Source organism: Leguminivora glycinivorella, chromosome Z, assembly GCF_023078275.1.
Source record: "Leguminivora glycinivorella isolate SPB_JAAS2020 chromosome Z, LegGlyc_1.1, whole genome shotgun sequence".
Taxonomy (NCBI): Eukaryota; Metazoa; Arthropoda; class Insecta; order Lepidoptera; family Tortricidae; genus Leguminivora; species Leguminivora glycinivorella.
This window is the reverse complement of record NC_062998.1, coordinates 35,872,411-35,893,210: the sequence shown is the minus strand read 5'-3', so window position 1 is coordinate 35,893,210 and position 20,800 is coordinate 35,872,411. Positions and strand designations below refer to the sequence as shown.

Genomic DNA, 20,800 nt, shown 5'->3' with positions numbered 1-20,800 from the left:
TCAGAAGGATTTCAAAGGCAAAACTCAAATATGGCGGCTTAAATGTATGCATCCGACATCGGATCGGATAATGTGAAACCGAACTTAAGCTTCCATATAGGATGTGGAGTATGATAGATATGTGTCCAGTAGTATTCTGCTATTAATATATATCAAACAATTCCCGCTTACTGATAACATGCTATTGTCCATTCATCAATGCATTTAACAATAACGATAATTGTCATTGCGATCTAATGGCGGCAATCTGTTACTCGGTCGTACGTACGTAATGAGGTGTGCATTTATAGACATCCATACTTAATATTATATGGGAAAGTGTGTGTGTCTGTTTGTTTGTCCGTCTTTCACGGCAAAACAGAGCGACGAATTGACGTGAAATATAAGCGGAGATAGTTGAAAGGATGGAGAATGACATAGGCTACTTTTTGTCTCTTGCTAACCCCCAATTTCGTAAAATGGGGGGTAGAAGTTTGTATGGAGCAATTTTCGAATTTAACGCGAGCGAAGCCGCGGGCAAAAGCTAGTAGTCTATTAGCTTATTTGCCAAGAGTGGCACTGAAACTTGAGTAGTTTCATGTTCTCTGCCTACCCCTTCATGGGATACAGGCGTGATTGTATGTACCTATGTAACATATTTTACAAGTCGATACTTACATCTAAAATATGATGACCAAACCATCATTCTCTTTTTAAGGTAGGCTGTATATCCACATCACGTGCGTCAGTCAATTTCGCAATAACAGCAAGTCTCATAAATTAATCGGTGGGATAAAAATGCTTCTGCCGCAAATTTTGCTTACTCATAATTACCAGAGTTTTTAAATACAAAAAATAAAAGCATGGCCGTAAGCAGAAAGTAGGCCGGACGACGTAAGACCTCTGAATAACGAGCCGACATTATTTATTCGAGTCTCTTCTGTTTTAATTCGGATTTATGTATGGACATAAGCCTCTTTCTTTAATGTAGCCCGGGATTCGCCCTGACGTGGGCCCTTGTACTTACTTGTGCCGTTATTTTTGCATTACAGGAATTTTAAACAGAAAAGTAATTAAATTTATCACCGAAAAACGTCATTTAAGTTAAGTCGGTAAGTTTTAATAAACACGAGCAACACTTTAATAAGTATTTTATCATGCGTGCAGGTAAATTCAACATCCTGTGAAAGCAAATACATTATGTAATGTATTACATATCACGTGCATATACGTGTTTTCATTCACTCAAAACACTTTCAATACCAAACCGTGCGCATTCAGGCTTGGCTTCTGCGAATCTCGTGAAAAGAGCACTTTCGCAGCTATTTTAATGTACCTAGAGCTTCTCGCCGGCCGGCGCTGCACACACTCCTGCGAGTAGGTATAGAACATCGATTCAATCAGAACACAGACGTGTGCGCTTTTAATACTTAATGTACCATTTATTTTACATGCACAGGTAACAATTTGCTTAGAATTTCAGATACCTTTCAATTAGTTACTTAGCAGATAGGGAATAAATGTCCTAGTCAAAAGATCCTATTGAAACGTACCCATTGAACTTCATTTGGTCTAAAAAAAATTTGTTAGGGTTGAAATATATATATAAGTACGAGTATGTAGGTATTCAGTGTATTCAATCAATCGAGCAATGGCCTACAATGATGAAATCAATTTGGGCGCAACCATGACGCGTGTTGTGGTTTTAATTGTCAACCCCTGCACGACAATGCCGGATGTTTACGCCGACACACACAAAATCCGGAAACGTGTTAGATAATATTGACGACCCTCAAACTTTAAACGGATATCTACGTTACAATAAAACATTATTAATTTTGTTTTAAGGCAAGGATATTATAGATCTCCAACTTGTCCAGGTTATAATAAAAAATGATTACCTACTTTCTGATTAATAGTCTGCAAATTACATTTCAAAACACGATATTACGGAGACATCTGTGAGGCCATTTTTCATAACAAAATTAGGACAAGGGGCAATTTTTATACGCCATTCAACGCAAACTGTACATATGTATAGGTACACGTGTAAAGGCAGAAGTGTGATGTGTTTATTACAGATAGGTATACATACATACACATACATATAATCACGCCTGTATCCCATAAAGGGGTAGGCAGAGCACATAAACTACTCTAGTTTCATTCAGTGCCACTCTTGGCAAAAAGGGGTTGAAAGAAATCCAAATTGTGACATTGCAGTGACAGGTAACCCATATCCCACTGTCGACTTCTACGACACCCACGAGAAGAAAGGCGGTGGTGAAATTCTTAACCTGTCACCACACTGCAGATAGATATATTTAGTGCATAGCTGCATTCTAGTGAGTAGTCATTACGAAATTAAGTAAATGTGGCGATTAACAAAAAATCCAAGATAACGTACGTACTCGCAAGTTTTATGAATATTTGTGTAATAGTAAAGTTGATTGAATATTCTGAGCAATGCAATCGATGTTAATAGTATTTGATTAAGCTTACGCAGAAATTCGCCTAAGGTAAATGATTCCTTGAAGATTCAATTTATACCATGGACTCGCAAATTAATGCTTTATACCTGGAAAATTGAAATGATATCGGGCGTTTCCTGCAATACGAGCCATACATTAAAATGTAGGCTGTACTTCTGAATTCGTCAACAATTTTGCATCGATTTTAGATTTAACACTTTCGCTACCAAGAACCCGACTGTCGCTCGTAGTTGGAAACCCGTATATGTACCCCGCGTACGCAATGCTTACACAATTTACACAAGTCAATTTTCAGTTTGCTAAAAACCTCAAAACATATTACCAGTATAGTTATTGCCGATTTTTAATGCTTAACACGAAACACGTGGATTTTTTCAAGGGGGCAAAGTCGTCTAAACAATATGTGCCACCTAGTGAAACACAATACTTTTCACTATAATTACTAACACGGGGAAAATTCTAAATGTAAAAAAAAAAACAAATTATATTTTTAATTTATTAAACACTAGTTTTTGCCCGCGGCTTTGCTCACGCTAAAATCTAAAATTGCGGAATGCTCCATACCAACTTCCACCCCCCATTTCAGGGAAGTGGGGGGTTATAAAGAGATAAAAAGTAGCCTATGTCACTCTCCATTCCTTCAACTATCTCCGCTTAACACTTTCGAAACCGGGCTCTACGCGGCGCTACGACATTTTCGCTACATACGGGTTTCCCCATGTAATCGGCTACGCTTCTACGAGCGGTGTGCACGACAGTCGGGTTCTTGGTAGCGAAAGTGTTAAAAAAACACGTCAATTCGTCACTCCGTTCTGCCGTGAAAGACGGACAAACAAACATACACACTTTCCCATTTATAATATTAGTATGGATTTATGATTCAAAATCATGTGTTAAGGTCCATGCTACCAGCCAGCTCAGGGCATCAAGTTAAGTTTTGTATGAAATTCCTTTGTACCTACTGTGTGGTGTGGATAAAATGCAACTTTCTCATTTCTCGTTTTTGAATAATCAAGAAAGCATTTACCAGCCAACTTAATTCTTAACGTTTAAAATATAATAAATAGTTATAAAAAAATGTTTAATAGAATAGAAAGTCTATCAATAAAACGTCGGTCAAAAACTCAAGTGAATCATTGGGCAGACGATAAGACAAAATCCTACTCGCTACGTGAGGAGCACGTAATGGCCACGTTCGGGCGAAATTTATAGCTATTGCAATATGCAAAGAAAAGGTATATTACTAGTAAAGACACATTACTTTGGTGAAAATATTAATGTTACGGATGAGTATATTTTAAAAATGTGATTGAAGAAAAGTAAGCGGTTGATAGCAAGCGATCGCCCATGGGCTTAGCATAGCAACATCGAAACGGCCACTTTGTCAACCTTTGAAGGCGGTCCGCTTAGGAAAATACAGCTATCTCAGGAGATAACTCATTCCACATTCTGCACATTCTGATAAGAAACGAGCAAGATACCGGATTTTAAACTTCAAATTTCTTCGAGAAAAAGCCGGACTTCAAAGTCTTCGTACATGTATGTAATAGTTTGTTATGGTTCAAAGGACAATGTTTTTGTTGTATAAGTGGGAATGAGCTCTGCTCTAATCCTTTCGCGAGTGTGATAAAAACATTGGCGAATTCCCCGTTATAATGTGGGTAGGTTTTCTTTATGTTCATACTTAAGAAAAAACTGTAGGTAATATTAAAGCGAGGTTACCTTTGGCTATTCTTTTTTGTGCAGGCCTTGTCAGTCACAATCTCTGATGCTCGTAGTGAACGAAATGGAACTCGCTCTATCGCAACAAGGAAGAGCGATAGAGAAAGGTAACTACGATACGCTAGTTGCAACTTTTGCAAGTAGGTACTTAGGTACTCTGGAGAGTTTATATTCTATACTTCATTTTTTTTAGCCAGTTACATTTGCCCCCCAGTCGAGATTTGCCCTGCTGCATCTTAAATGTATAATTATACACTTTCAAACCTTTTTTGTGTCAAGTGTTTGAACAGTAAACAATTTACTTATCTAGAATACAAATTTTATCCGGAAAATATATCAATTTTCGCATCAATTTTGCAAACGGTGATGGAGGCGTGGGTCTGCATACATTTTTCTTCCTTGTAAGTAATTCCATTAACATTGATCAGTCTCCATCAAAAAAATATTATGTATTATATATTTAATAACCACTTAAAGAATCACTAACTTAAGTTAAGCCTAGTAAATAAATAATAATTGGTGTTAGGAACAGCTTTGAAACATTTGGAAATCCTACACCGTGTCCAATAAGTCCGAATACTCACATTTTACCTCAGTTCTAAAGATATAGGGATCACAGGCCATCAAATTCTTATTTAAACTAAAGAGTATATTCCTCTTAATAAAATACAAGCACAAAGTACATGAAATTTCCGAAGTGTCTAAATTTCCGAAGTGTCTAAGAAAAACAAAGAGGTAAAGTGCCAACAAAATACTTGCTCGGCACGCAGGTGACGAGTTATTTTTTATAAGGAGAATCTGTATGTGATAAAACAGACGCCACGTGTCCAAATTAACTATTAAGGATAGATAACGTTCCGGGCAACTAGAAAAATGTGCCTAGGTTCCAGAGCTCACCATCGGCCCAGGTGTGGGATGCAGTATGTAAGCGAGGTAAACTACCTTCAGTTCTTACAGATAAAAGCGTTAAAATCAACGTTTTTTTCTTTAAAACCAAGGTTTTGGAGAAAAAAATGCCTTAAAGTTAAAAAGGATGCTTGGGAATGAGTATCATGTGTCCCAACAAGACGCACCTCCAGCACATTCGGCAAATGGTATTCTAGCGTAGTTTCAGACTAATTTGGCAGTTTTTTATCCGAAACATGAGTGGCCACCCAGGCCTCCAGGTTTAGGCGTATTAGACTATTTTGTATGGTCATACATGCTTTGAAGACTAAATTTTTATAAAATCATAAACCTACATCATTTCAAAAAGGTTATCGAGAGTATTTGAGATGAAATGTGAAGAAAACGGTGCGTGCCGCGTGTGATCCGTTTGAGAAGCGTTTGAGGCTGGTAAATAAGTTAATGCTGGAGTTATTCCAAAACATTTGTTGTGAATGTAGTAAATAAGAGTGCCATTCATAAACTATAATAATAATGTAGTAACTATTTGTTCATTTTGTTTTATTGGCTATTTGTGCTGTATTCAAACTTATTGGACACGGTGTAAATATGACAGTTACCAAAATGTAGTCATTGTGTACATAAAAACGGGACTTAGTTTAAAGGGAACTTGTTTAATCCCCCAAATCCTTTAATGGACGTTCGGAAATGTTGTCTAAAAGGTGTAACCTCCGTGCGTGGCTTAAATAATGCATCAGAATAGTCTGCGTACAGTTATGAACGTAGGTAAAATTCTAATATCAACAAAAAAACTATCTTCGGTAGAAGCTTTTTAGAACCCACGCGAAGTAAGCGGATTGTGGTTCGCAATAACCGTTCATATAAATTAAATGTAAAAAAATTCTCTTCTGTACCCAATCAAGATTTATTTACACATTCATAAGTTATATTACATTACTTAAATATAATTTTGTTGTTATTTTTGTTTAAAAATAAACTAAAATGACTTTATTTTGTATAAGATGAAGTTTTCTCAAAACAGAAACTACGGAAACTAGGCCTAGCAACACAATCGGTTTTGATTTTAACTAACTTAAATTATATCACTACATTCAGGTATTGGAATGTTGAAAACTCGTGGACTTTTTTTTGCGCTTTAGTACTGGTTTTGTGGACAGTTTAAAAAATAAGTTTACTGCTTTTAAGATGATGTATTCAGAATCCCTCGACTTTTTGATGTTTATGAAATGCGTCTCTCTGAAGAAGGCATAATCTATGATGGCAGAAGGGTCAGGTAGCGTTTCGGCGGGACCCTCGTTAGCCGAAACTTCATGGGCACGCGTATGCGGTAACCTACTGAAAGTTACATTGCTCCTTTGTAACCGTTTGCCGAACTCCCTCCTACTGACCTCATTCCCCTCGTAAAAACTTTTAGTGGGTACACAATATTCAATTCCATTTAAAATACATGAAGGAAGTTAATTAGAAAACTTTGAAATGCCGTCATAATTTAATGCGATATTTATATTAAAAATTAAGTAAACGTAATTACTTCGCTCATAATCATTTCCAATGTTTAGGTGACTGTTTTACTTAGAATACATAACTGAAAAATGCCCCCAAAAAACCTATACCACATAGGGTATAGAATATATCGAAATCGATAGAAGCATTTTCGAGATCTCCATAGTATACCAATATATTAATGGAATGTAAAAGAAAGATACTATATAATAGATGATTAAGTAAGTAAGAATATGACTACTACAAAATTGTGCTGAGGTACAAAGAGAAATGTTACTTAAAATGCTACCCTAATAACACTGCTTTTGAAATGATGGCAACCCCTCCAGTAGGGTGCAAAAAACCGGAGCAACAGCATCAGCCCAGGGCGTATTACGTTACAAGCTTATTGTTGAATAATTTAATACACCTTCATTCTTGATCCTTCATGTGAATTAATAACTACTACTCCGGCAGAGACGCGTTGTTGCCGGCTGTAAGCAACGCACAAGAACGGCAATTACTTTAACGTTTGTTGATATTCTACATTTGCAAAAAAAAACTCCATGTCGAATTTATTTCATTGCAAATAATCGTAGTCGTAGCTAAAACATTTTCTTATAAGCATCCGTTAAGAGCGCGACGGAACATTTACTCTATAAAATGTCTCTACGTACTCGCGTAGCGGTGCACTGCGAATTCATCCTTAACTCAAAATGCAATGCCATTACTTGAATCACTCCCATCGGAGTAAAATAACGCTCTTTTACCCGGCGGCAGAGGTTGGCGAAGACGGAGAGACCATGTGTGTAAGTATGTATGTTATTTTTTCATTTAATTTACTCTAGATAAGTACGAAAGGCCAATTTGATTAGCACTTAATAATAGTACATTACGACACAAGTGCGTAAAAAAGAAAGTTCGAAACGAGTGGCGATAAATTAAAACACGACCGAAGGGAGTGTTTTAAATCGACACGAGTTACGAATTTCCTTTTCGCACGTGTATCGTACGACGTTTTTCAGTACATATGGCCCTCCGAAGTTTCGACCTGGCATATAATGAACCACTTCTCGCACTAGTAAAAAAAACACCATATATACTTACTGAATATAAAAATAAATGATAATAACATGGCGACAATCGTTATTTAATTGTTTTTATTTTACAATAACTGATAATAATAAGGATGAATAAACTACTTTAGTGAACTTTTGACTTGTTTTCATCGATTTTTTTATTAACTATCAAATTGTATACATAATAATACAATACGTGGCTTCAGTTGCAAAGATAGGACCGTTATATGATGTTATCGCATGATTTTGCATCTCTATATTTACACAAGTTGCATAGAAATATTATTTTGAATTTTTACATAAAAGAGATAACAATCGCAGTAGTCGACATCAGCTAAAAGTCAGCGTATCGCTAACATATTCGTCCGCACGCCCCGCGTTATCGGGAGCGCCCAGCGTCGGCCCGGCCGCCCTCGCAATTGTTTATTTCTACAAAATTATATTCGTAATATTACTGTCCCATTGCTAAATACACATTCCGTGAAATTAAAGAGGTACTTCAGTAAAATGGCCAACTTGATAATGAAAGGCATTATTGCCCTTTCATCGCCACTATGCGACTTTGGAGAAAAACATTCATTTTAAGTAAACTAGGTACATTGTTCTTATTAGGTGACTTGGCGATCTCTGGCCATCAACTGGCCATACTCATCATGTATTGTCTCTGTCTGAACGTAGCATGTTGTTTACTAAGCACCTATTAGCAAAGGCTCTTTTTTTATTGAATACATGTTTATTATTAAAATTTTAATATTTTTCTACAATATTCTGTAATATAGTATAGGCAGTTCCCTTTTAGACGTTATACCGGTTCATTATGTAAAGTGGGGCCTAAAACAACTCTTTGTGAACATAAAGTGTTATCAGCCGGGCCCAAAACATCCCTAAATTTAAAAAGGTCCTTACTAATATGATCTGCAGGATTATGTTGGGAAAACGGTTACTTAATATAGGTCTTGATGGTAAAATGATAATAATTACCTTTAGATGTAGTTGTCGCGTCTAATATATTATATTATATCAATATACATATTTTACAATTTTTGTTTAAAGTGAATATAAGTTTAAGTTGGTGTCCTAAACTACACATAATAATTAAAGTTAAGTTAACCCACTGAGAAAAGTAGTTTTACATTTTTTAATAAATGTATTTTTATTTTATATCATTTCTACCTAAATAAGGTTAAAGTTGAGTTTTACTATCAACACAGATCACATTGTTTATTTTATTAATTTATAGTTAATATATACCGTTACTACTGATAGGATGCATAAGTAGTACGTGATTAAATATATAACGGAATAATCTGTATTAGGTAGTTATTATAGCTATTTAACTTCTTTATTCGTTTCAAAAGTACCGAGTAAAGAAAGGGTCGGGCGTATATAATTGAAGGTTTTAATTGAAATAAAATATTTAAGGATTGAATGGAACAACAGCTTTTATGTTTATCCTTTTGTTCTCGCCGTGCTCTGTAATTACACAGCACCTACTTCGCAATTAAATGAGGTTTACTCGCCCAAATTATAAAGAAAGGCTAATTAATGAAAAGTTGTTAAATAACCACTTTCCTAATTAAGCATTTTCCCGGGCAAAGTTAAGTTTTTTAGATATATTTAAGTAAAGATTACTGCGTATAAGTATAAAATAGATCACAAGCACAACAAATAGAATGGAGCACAAGAAAATCGGTCTGCCTGCTGTTTAGCGTACCTAAGTGTTGACCTATTGTCAGTGTTGAAAATACTATACAACACCCTCGACATTCTTTTAAATTTATTATCGACAAGTACCTATTTTATATTATTGAGCACTGGGGGAGGTTTGAACTCACGATCTCCCGCTTTGTCTGCCAATTTAGAGGTTAAAAATCCACAAAGCACACAACACCGTCGTGATATTTATAAATTATCCCTCCGCGACGTGTCCATAAATTAGTACAGAAAAAGGCCTCCACGCACCGTGAGATATGGGCAATATAACAGCCATGATGTACGTGGATGGGAGAAGCGGTCAATATTGATATGCCTTTATGACCCATTTACCTTTTCGGTTGCCGCGTAACGCGCGGCCGACACAGGCGGAATTCCGCCAGTGTGCCGTTTAAAATTCACACTGCTTTTTGAAAGGCTAACTTGTTTACGTTGCCTCTGGCTATTCGAGCTACAACTACGTAGGTGTGTAACTTCTTCTATTTTATCGGTGTGCGTATTCGTGTCTATTACCTTAATATTCTTACTGGTGGCTCTGTGAGCTGTAAAACTCTTTGACTTAGAAAATGTATACTTTGTTTTTAGTCATCATCACAGTGTACTCGCTATATAGGGTTAAGGGTCATAGGCATAATTGGTGATTATGTTAGTTTCCAAAAACGAAAAACCAAAGAATTCGGCCACAATTTTTTCACAAGAGTAGGTTGATAATTACGTCCTGTAGTAAAGAGCAACCGGATTTAGGATAGAAAATTGCTACGCTCCTATTACGCTAACGCTTAGGTCAATAAATATTATAGCCAATATTAGTCTGCCTCGAAAAAAACTAAAAAGAAAGGATATATCGAATTCATTTCTAACGTATAATGCCACTGGGTACCTATTTGTCTGTTTTATTTATATGTATTAATGTTCATTATATCTATAGTTAATCTCTAAATGGTTTGGACATTATATACCACGTCAAATGAACGTCCGTTTTAGTAAAGAGTATGTAACTACTAGAAAGATTTGTTGTCAAAGCCCCGCTCAGTTAGAGGCTTCTTCCACCTTAAGGGATAAAAGATAACTAACGAATCTAAGCAGGAGAAAACTACCTCTCATGTTTTTAATGCGAAAGGCTTTATTTTAATACTTTGCTAGATTTATTTTATCATTCTTTAGAATGTTTAGGCATTCCATACATATGAAACAAATTTATGTCTACATATTGACCAAAATACTTACCTACTTCTTACGAATAAATTATGTAAATATGTATTTTACAAAAGTTCAACAATGCAAGAAAGAAAAATATATTGTACCTTATTAAAAACTAAGAATAAAGAGAAAGCCTACTTATCTAATAATTATAGGTTGAAATGTAAAGAAAATCCTATTCTATACATACTTATATGTTACTGATAAACAAATTTTTATGTAAGTTAGCAGCAATCCCGTATTATATCGTGTTTTTGTGAGCAAGGCGGACGGATTTCATGCTAACAGGCAACCACACACAATCGTATGCAATCCAAATATGGTTTCCAGGAAGGACATCAGCTCATTCGGCATGTCTCCCAATTGCTCTCTTATCAGCCAGGCAAATCAAATCAAAATATTGAAAATTATTATACTACAAATAAATAAGTACAGCATTTTTTATACTCTACTACCCAGACATGACTCAAAATGCATTGAAAACACAAACACAAAGTGACCATTAAGTAGATGCTTTCACCATCAGTCTTCTTCGGCTTGACGGTTCTCGAACTATTTTAAAAGCACTTTAAATCGCAGAAAGTAAACTACTCGTAGTTCAATGTTGGTGTATATAACTGCTACATATATGTATAGTTTTATAGGATGTACATTGTATATGTTACCATTATGTAAGCGAATGGGGGACGGTTCATTCATTCTCCGTACAATCGTTGTCGTTATTTGCCTTCGTGGTTATGTCATTATAAAAAATATAATATTTTTAGACAATTTAATTATGTTTATTTTTTTTTTATTTTGATGAGAGGAGTGATTAGGATCGTTTAAAAATTCAAGTCATAAAATTGTGTAGAAATAATCCCTACAAGGAATATCCAGGGAGGAAAACGAAAAGTGCGGGAGTAACGGGCGGTCCAGTCCCTTCGTCTTAAACGTTTTCTGAAATTGTATATTCCACCATAATAATAATTTAAATGTTTAATTCAATAAGCCGAGTAAAAGTTCGTATAAAATTTAAATGCAACGCCGATTGTCGACTCGACACAGGACCAACGATCGCTCGCAGCTTCAGCGATAAATCAACTCCACGCTTTTATGTATAAAAGGAAAAAAAGTTCAGTAAAGTCGTTTATTTGTTTCCAACTATATTCGAGCGGTTCCCGAGCCTCTATACTTTAATAAAAATCTTACAGTGGAATTGAAATTTCACATTTCATCGCACTGGGCACAGAGGGGGAAGGTGGGGGTTTAGTTACCGGGAGAAATGGTTCGCAACTTTCCGAGTTCGGTTTTAATTAGATAGAAAATTCGATGTTACCTGGTGTGGGAATAATTAAATGGTTTTTAATAAAGTGTATAGCTTAGTGTATGTAGCTTCAATATCTTTATATTCAATATGTAAAATTGTTCTCAATTCTCGTAAAAATATTTTGTAATAAAATTCAATCAGGCACTGAATTGCACTGCATAACGATGTCCGAGTATCATGGCGAACATAATTATTGATTTTATCAAGTTTAAAATAACTCTTATTAAACTGAAGTCTGTTATTTTTGACCCTTTGATGTAACACTGATTTTTTTTAATATTCGACCTCTATTAAATTAAACTACTTATGGCCACTTGCACCAACGAAAATGGAGGGTTAACCCAAGCGTTAACCCACCATTTTATATGGAATTTGACAGATGACAGCCCACTAACCCTGAGTTAAGTGGTTGGTGCAAGTGGGCCTTAGAGGTGTAAATCTGATTTGATTTTTGGTCAGTGGCCATAGCGTTTATAAGGGACTAGCGTTTGCCTGCGGCTTCGCTCGCGTTAGAAAGAGACAAAAAGTAGCGTATGTCACTCTCCATCTCTTCCACTATCTCCACTTTAAAAAATCACGTCAATTCGTCGCTCCGTTTTGCCGTGAAAGACGGACAAACAAACAGAAACACACGGTAAGATCAATTTATATTCTTAAATATATGTCTCTTCTATCACGGAACAATGGCGTTCCGGACCTTTGGGAGGCGTGCGCGGGGCAAAAGCCAACGCGTAGAGACCCTTTTAACACTTTAATGAAATGTAAGGGGTACACCAAGCGGATGTTGCCCTTGCCCGTATCATGGGACACACGCAGAGGAAACACCCGCCAGGGTGTAAGCACTATTCTTAAATATATTATTATTAGGTTTTGCCAGCGTCTTCCCTAGCGTTAAATTCGAAAATTGCGGAATGCTCTATACAAACTTCCACCCCCCATTTTAGGGAAATGGGGGTTAAAAAAAACATCCCTTCAACTCTCTACACTTAAAAAATCACGTCGATTTGTGCCCGTTTTGCCGTGAAAGATGGACAAACAGACATACACACTTTCCTATTTATAATATTAAGTATGGATTAAGGTCAGGTGGGGTAAGGGAAACATACTTCATTTTTTATATTTTACATCGAGCTCTAATCACTTTATTTAATGTCGTATATTCATCTTGACTGACACAAAGTATGCTTCTTTAAGTCTGCTTTCTAGGGCGAAATTAATTTTTAAACTAGCTTTATTGCATGTAGCTGGAAATTGATAAAATGTTTAGGCTGGTCCTGCCGTTTCCCTTTCCCGGGTTTTGGGGTAAGGGAAACACTTCGCTAAAATCTCAAAGTATTGGTGCTAGTGTGGATTATACCGGCAATGTAAACAAAAAAAAACATCATCAATCAAATGGAGACTTTGGTTCTTTGACATATAGTTTAAAATAGAAAATATTTACATAAATTGAAATTCGGGGTAAGGGGAACATATGGGCTTGAGACAGGGGTGGTTAACTAAAAATTATAATTGTTTTTAAAGATTTTTTTACAAGTTTTTTTCGAAAATTCAATTTTCAGTATTGCAAATTTAAAAACGACTATTAATTATTAGTAATTAATCGTATTTAAAATACTGAAGCTTCGATCAATACAAAATTTCTGTACTTATAGAATATGTGTCTCTGAAAATGTTCATGACCCCTGAAATCGGGAAAAGGAAACATATGTTCCACTTACCCCGGCTATGGTAGTTCCCGTTACCCCGGTATGTCATTTGTAGGTTGTGTTATGAATCACGTTGAATTTTCATATTTACAGCATAGTTTTCTCAAATTCAAATACCAGACATGAACATTAAACATATATAGGACTATTTACAGATATCAAAAGTCTTCGGACATGACTTTTTGCTACCCAAATCACTACACAAAATAATACTCGTCCAACTCGTGGTCTTGTAGCACGACAACTGATTTTTTGTTTTTGTCAAGGACGCACACTCCTTAGAGCTAGCGCTATTTTTGTTTTTGTTTTGGAACGAAATCCTAGGTTGTACCTTACCGACCACCAAATGACCCAGCTACAGTCTATGAATTCAGAGTTACCAATCAGTGTTTCCCTTCCCCCATAGTCCCCCTTACCCCACCTGACCTTACCTATTTTAATGCGAGAGTTGGTAGTTAGTTTTACTACAGTTAGGTATAAATTAAACTTTGAGTTTTTCAGTTGAAAAATATATACTTGTCATAGACCGTTGACCTAAGCTAGTCAATACATACTTCATAGTGTTAATATAAAATTAGATATTTAGGAACTTTTCCGATGGAAATCAAAGTAATTCAAGCGATCTCAGGAAGGCCTATTTCCCCTCAGACTGCGATTCCAATAGCAATCCATTTGTGAAAACTAGTACCTAAGCCAATACTCTGCATTAGGTTGCCAAAGCAGGCTCTTTTTGATTGCAACAGAAACTGATTTCATTAACTAAAAGGGCGTTTTGATTCTTTCTGGAACACGTACATAACGTTATTTTCTTTTATAGCTATAACTTGTGATCTCACGAGCGGCTCTTGCATTGTAGCGCACCGTCAATTGGGAGACTTGTCTTGAAATGTTAGGTATTTGATCAGAACGGCTACCGCGACGAACACCAATGTTCGCTGATGATGGCCGCTTATTTATTAATTTTATTGATTAAAACGTAGTGCAAACTACTAGAACTGAGATAACGTGACTCAAGGCATTTCAGACAACGGAGTTTTTGAAAACTTATAGCGCCGTTTTAAAACACGTTACCAAAAAATATTAAGCAATTATGATGCATAATCAAGATTGTCTACTTCAGTTATTTAGATCTTGGGGTTTGACGTTTGCTTGGTAAAAAAGTATTTTTTCACAAAACTATTTTAAGACATATTAAAAATCCTACGCGCAGTGGCCAAGTTTTATAGTATTCGAAAGAAAGTGAGCGATCTAGACGTGTATAGGTAATCCTTCTTGTAATGGTAACAAAGCGAAGTTAAAACCATGTGCATTTGATATTTTATTTTTGTCAAGATACATCTCCCAATCAAAAGGTTCAAGATGAAAAAAAGAAACAATGATGTTATCGTTTAAATCATGACGATTTTTAAATGTTTCATTTCACCAGCCAACTCGTCTATAGATTTCTAATTTTCTACCTTTGCCAGTGCCGCGCTTTTCTCGACTCCACCCCACTTCCATCCCTCCCTAAAATAAATTATCGAGATTAAATTTTACAAAAAAGAAGGACTTTTTCGGCATGTTTTACTTTCAAACTAAATTTCCTTAAAGCATTTACGCTTTTGAGGCTAACTTATTTTACCTGTAGTGTTTTCCTGTACAGGAATGTAATTCACGAAGGACTATATACATTTTCATGTATTCCCGGCGATTTATAAAATAAGAAGAATTAGGTTATATGTAAATACTTAGTTACTTATGATCCCACGTACTAACTATGGGCAGTAACAGCCTTTATTTTTAAAGCTGATATTTTGTCTTTTGCTAATTTTTCATTGTTATGGTTTCAATATGAATATTTATCACAAGTACCTATGTACTGGATTCAGACCAAGCTAATTAATAATTATGCATAGGCGTTGGTAGTGAAGCGTGAGTTGTAGATATGAAGGTCAGATTTATATGAGATATATTATGGTGGGAGTAGAAATGCCCCACGCTTTGTCTTGTCGGTGCAGAGTTAAATTGGATGATCTTAATGCTACAACACTAGGCCAGAGGGCAAATTTATGCTACTGACATAATCTCAGGGAACTAGGTTTACGATATTTATTTATTTATATAATGATTATTACAGCAACAGAGATTTAGACTTCGGTAAATACTAAATACTGAAACGCGATAAATTTAATAAAACTGATCGAGGGTGATTAAGACGTTCCGTTTTTGCATGATTTACCTTTAAATTATTTTCTTATAAATAAAATTTATACTCCTCACGTTATAAAATACCTATTACTTGATAGACAAAATATGCCACACGATTTAATCAAACAACTTTTTTATTACTAACTTATGCCCCAAAGTTAGGCCCTAATGTTGAAAATATTTACTTAATTAATGTATGTTGCTCTCTCCTTTAGCCCTTAAATGCATGATGATGTATAAATGCATCATATCTTTGATGGCCCGTGGCTCAATATGTAGCTATCCAAAATCACATTTATTACTTAATTATTATTCATTGTTTATTAGTATTTAATAAATAATTTAAAAAAACCTAATAGTATTATGATTTACTATTTATTATTTAAGGATTAAGATAAAATGGGGAAAAAATGTGAAAAAACAGGATTATGGCGATTTTTGGTATTTTTCAGAGTTAGTAATTATTTTAAGTTAAAACATTTTACCATAGGGGTTTCACAAATAGTGTACCTATCTAATAGTAGTAAAACTTTTCATATAAAGTTTACCAATAATTTTATTATATATTTGTATAAATATGATTTAGCCTATTTAACTTCTAACACTGATTTAGTATTAAAATCGATGTTAATTTTTTTTTATTTTTTTTCCCAGAGTCAGAAAACCATTGTCTATCACATTTTTTTTTATACCACGTCGGTGGCAAACAGGTACACGGCCCGCCTGATGGAAAGCGGTCACCGCAACCTATGGACGCTTGCAACTCAAGGGGTGTCACATGCGCGTTGCTCACCCATCAGAAACCTGTACACTCCTTTTTTGAAGAACCCCATATTGTAGTTCATCGGGAATACCTCGACAGGGAGCGTTAAAAGAAAAAATCATGCATTAAAGAGTTAAATAAAACACCTACATGTTTGTATGTCACACATTTCAACTCAATCGGTTCAGTAGTTTCAATATTAAATTATCCGTCACAAAAGAATATGTAGAAAAAAACACGTAATCCTATGAGGGTCCTTTTTTCCTTTGAAATACGGAACCCCAACAAGTTGTAATTTGGCGGTGGATATGCCGTCCACGTCCTATACGTTAATGTATGGTCTGAAGCAGGTGGCGCGCAATGTCGCAGCTCTCGCTTACAACTTTATTCCGGTAGGTAACATTCATTCCCTATTCTTCCAATACCGTCGCCGACTTGCAGCAGTCTACCGTGAGCAACGCTTTATCCTTATGATTGCTTACTCAGCCGAGCGAGCCTTAGCGAATATGCTCTCTATAACGCATTGTTAAAAACTGCAATGTAAAACTGACGCCGCGGATCGTTTGCAATACAGTAACAACACGTTTTGTGTCTTTGCGTTTCGTTTGCTACAGAGCGTGAATTGGTACGTTGGTTATGCGCCACGTTCTTGGTAACAAGTGGCACCATGCCGTGCTTTGCGCCCCGTGGTGAACTGAAACTACTACCTCTCCGCATATTTTCTTTACAAAGCTTATTACCAGTAATATATTATCATAACGTCGTACATATACTTTTGCTTTATTAAGTAGCTATCTTTATAGAAAATAACTACGCGGACTTTAAGAATGGAACTACAAGTCCTAAAGCAATAACATGTTACACAACGAAGGTCGCAAAAATATCTGACACGATTTTACTGTCACATAATAATACCTAATTTTTGCAGCCAACGAAGAGTAACTTATTAATCTTAATATTATTATTTCAGGTGGCTGTACAGGTACTTTGTTTAAATGGAGGCATTCGTATTATATTTCGTTTCTTAATTTGCATTGCGAATTCAGAACTTCGCGATTGTTCCGGATGAATTTAAAGAGACTTGATTAATAGCCGTTACAATGCTAGCATAAATTATTGGCGTAAGCTGTTATGGAGAATATTTATAAATTAATAAATAATAGCTCTGTGAGCTGTAGACCTCGCATAAGCTTAAAAACTGTAACTGGTCAAAAATTATACATATTCATTGAAAAGGTGGCGACCTGTAGTGTAGTGAAGCACGTCCGGACTTAAACGTGTAGAGAAACGTATTGATAGTTAAAATAGAAACCTTCGCTAATAAAAGCAGGCAATACATTTTGTGGCAAACACATCTACTACTAAAACCACAAGCAAAAATATAAATTCCATGCCGCAAATACTAGGAAAAATACTAGAAAATATAATAATGTTTAGACCTTTTAGAGTCAGCAAGGGTTTGCAAACTGGTTGTTAATCGTATCGAAAAATGTAGTCTAGGTACTAATAATACATACAATACATATCCCTTTCAAAACGAGAAATCGATATTTGCTAACTTTAATGACATGTGTTAAAATTGACATTTATATTATGTTAACAACCCTCACGATCGTATCAGCTCGTACTTAAAGGGATTGTCAGTACCTACTTTAAAAAAAACTTGTATCTTCGTCTGTCAATGAAAAGAAAATTGTAGTAAGTATGTATGGAATGCATATAGGCTTACTGCGTTTTAACTTTAAGGAGCAGCGTAAGATACGAGATTTTTTTCAAAGTAGTGACGATATGACTGTAGGCTACTTTAATTTTAGTCAAATGAACTTTTTAAGAAGTGTCAAAACGAATTTCAACGATTACCTATGGAATTAATATGAATTTGAGTTGAGTGTCGTTACGGTCACTTTATAAAGTTCTATCCGACTTATTGTGTAGAAATTGGATTTAAAAATTTAACGTATTTCTTGTATATGTCCCTTTCATGACTATCCACTGTCCCATTCAATACCACCTAGTCATGAATGGGACATATTTTAAGTTTTTTTTATTTAGCTCTAGTGCCAAAATAAGCCTTGAGAATATATGTTTTTTTTTGTTATTTTATTCAAAGATAAATAAATATACTTTGATTATAAACCCAACTTTGTTTTATTATGTGTAATTTGTAACATAAAATCTTCGACTGAGTAAAATTGTCCCATTCATGGCACCAGTGTTGTGTGGTTACTTTATAAAGTTCTATCCGACTTATTGTGTAGAAATTGGATATAAAAATAACTAGATACTCTCCATGTTTTTCTTATAAATATTAGGATAAGGAGCCTTTAGACACAGAACGCCAAGTATTTTTACGAATACGCAATACGCATCAGAAAATAAAATCCGTAATTAATCAATTTTACTTACGAAAGTTATGAAATATGTTTAATAATATTTTTTAACATACAACGGTACTCGGTTTGGCCAATCATCAAGATATGAAATAAATTACCCATTTTAAAAAAGTTTTTATTAAATATTGATATGAATGACATGATGCTACAAAAAAGTACTCTAGTTTTATCATATCAATTATACGATTGACTTTATTTTCACGTTTTCCATTAACAGATTAAAATTCTGTATAAAAATGCAGCTTGCCATTTACGTTCTAACAGTTTTTATATTAAGCAACCATTGATTTAATTGGAATTACTGGCTAAATAAATGAAATTCAAAATTTACATAAAAAACAGGTATGTACCAACATTTTTCTTATTGATCGCCTGTTCCTTGAATGTTGAAATAATATTTATAACGTAATGATTTCAAACACAATTCAGATTTTGACTCACTATTATGTAGATAAATACCTAATCTTCCTGCACTTAACTAATAAAGTACCTCCCTATTGAAAGTGATTTAAAGAACTCACGCCGCCGGTTGGTATATAATTACAGTCATATTTTTTTGCAAGATATTTTCTTCTAAATTAAATGCTTGTTTATTTAAGTATAAAGGTATTTCATAATTATATACCTCCTGAAAGTGTCCTATAATTTAATATTACAAATACAAATTATTTTTTACATTCTTACTGTATAATAATTGTAATTAGAGAAAAAGAAAACAAAAAATAAAATACGATGTCAAGCGAAATAAAACAATTCAAAATTAGGGCATTAGATTTATTCATGCAGTAGTAACTTCAGCCAAAGCAGGAACAATCGGAATGTTCCACTTCAATGTTGTGTCTGTAAAACTAAAATAAACTAAAATCAAAACACGATATCAAGGGAAATAAAACAATTGAAAATTAGAGTAAGTACCTCAAAATTTATTCATGCAGTAGTATTTAACTTCAGCAGAATCGGTAAAAATCCGTATATTGAATTTCAGTGTTGTGTCTATAAAACTAAAATAAAATAATAGAAAATTTAAAAAACTAAAATTAAAAAAATCTATATAAATAAAAACATTCCACATAATCAAATTAAATTTCCCACATACCTGTTAAAAGCGGCACAGGTTAAAACCACAGCACAAAACGTTCATCGTCACTTAATAATAGTCATGTCCACAAAAACAACACAGCCACTCTGTAATTTAGAGTCAAATAATACAACAGCGGTGGGTATTTATACAGGTGAATAGAACATTGCTACGAGGTCGTAGCGGCGCGGTGCCGGGGGCTGCTGGCTGGAGACTGCGGCGGCGGCGGACGTGGCTCTGAGCGCGAAACGGACCCGCAGGGGCATTTATGCGAGTCGGGGTGGCAACGCGCACGCGTCCGAGACCCTGTTGCTTCACAGTGACGGGCTAGGCTCGTTCCCCTGTCGATGAAACCACTTTATATTGAACTTCCTTAATAGACAGATGCAGGTCTTACTGGTTATTAAGCCGACTACGTATTCTGATGGCGCGATAAAAATATGAAGGTTTATGAATACGATTGATAATTTTAGTAAGATTTAGTTCCGGTTCTAAATAAAGAAAAGAATTTAAAACTAGAAATGAATTTGGTATATCGATACCTGTTAAATTATTTTATAACTTAATTAATTGGACAAGCACTAAGCCAGTTATGGTTATGATGCAGCATCTTGATCTTTCCACCTTTTTCCGGTCACTCTGGACCCGTCGGACCTTTTTGCAGTAGGTAGATGGTCAAAGACCAGATGGCTGCATTCTTATGATCTGGAACCTGGACAACGCCCTCGGCCTGGAAATATGACTGCCACTGTGTCCGCATCTTGTAAAAAGTAGTACGAGTATGCCGTGGT

The 20,800-nt window shown here is 35.1% G+C and overlaps 1 protein-coding gene across 1 annotated transcript in view; it reads right to left on the bottom strand.

The window, feature by feature from the left end:
- LOC125240961 (epithelial discoidin domain-containing receptor 1-like) overlaps positions 1-20,211 on the bottom strand; it is a 242,218-nt gene extending 222,007 nt beyond the window's left edge. Inside the window, 1 exon segment of the mRNA XM_048149184.1 lies at positions 20,028-20,211. The gene's annotated coding sequence lies outside the window, so the exon portion shown is untranslated.
- Between the last annotated feature and the right edge of the window lie 589 nt (positions 20,212-20,800).